Source organism: Lipotes vexillifer, unplaced genomic scaffold (genome assembly GCF_000442215.2).
Source record: "Lipotes vexillifer unplaced genomic scaffold, Lipotes_vexillifer_v1.1 scaffold156, whole genome shotgun sequence".
In the NCBI taxonomy this organism is placed as follows: Eukaryota; Metazoa; Chordata; class Mammalia; order Artiodactyla; family Lipotidae; genus Lipotes; species Lipotes vexillifer.
Genome location: NW_006770074.1, coordinates 336,983 through 337,643, shown reverse-complemented (window position 1 = coordinate 337,643; position 661 = coordinate 336,983).

Genomic DNA, 661 nt, shown 5'->3' with positions numbered 1-661 from the left:
ACCAAAAAAAAAAAAAAAAAAAAAAAAAAAAAGTGGCCATTGATGCAATCTTGGATTTCTTGACTTTTCAACAATAGCTTTTGGGGCATTGGGAAGGGTTTGGGGACAGACTAGTTATAGGGAGGCTTATCTTGCAGTTTATCTTGTACCTCATTTGATTCTTTGGTTCCAAGCAGGAAAGACAAAGTAAGTGATATTTGGTCCCAATCTATGATCACTTCTATTTTAGTCACTCATTTTAAAAATTACCAAATATATATCAGATGCCTACTATATGCAGGCATCATGCTAGATGCTGTGGGTACAGTGCTGGCAAACAGATTCCATCCCTGTCCTCAAGTGGCTTATACTCTTAAAGTCTCCAGCAGGCAGCCTCAACCTTGGCTGCACACTGGAATCACCTGGGGAGTTTTTATAACTAATGGATGCCTGAGCCCCACTCTCAGAGAGTCACATTTCATTCATTTGGGATGGGGCCTAGTCATCGCTATTTTTGAAGAGCTCCTGAGGGGAATCTAGTGTGCAGCCAGGACTGAGGACTCCTGGCCCAAAGGGTTGAACTAGATGTAGAAGGATGTGGGTGGGCATTGTGAGAATCGCTGCCTCAGTACAGACTCCCAAGTCAGGGGAGGACAGTGGGATGACCATGCAAGTGGAACTC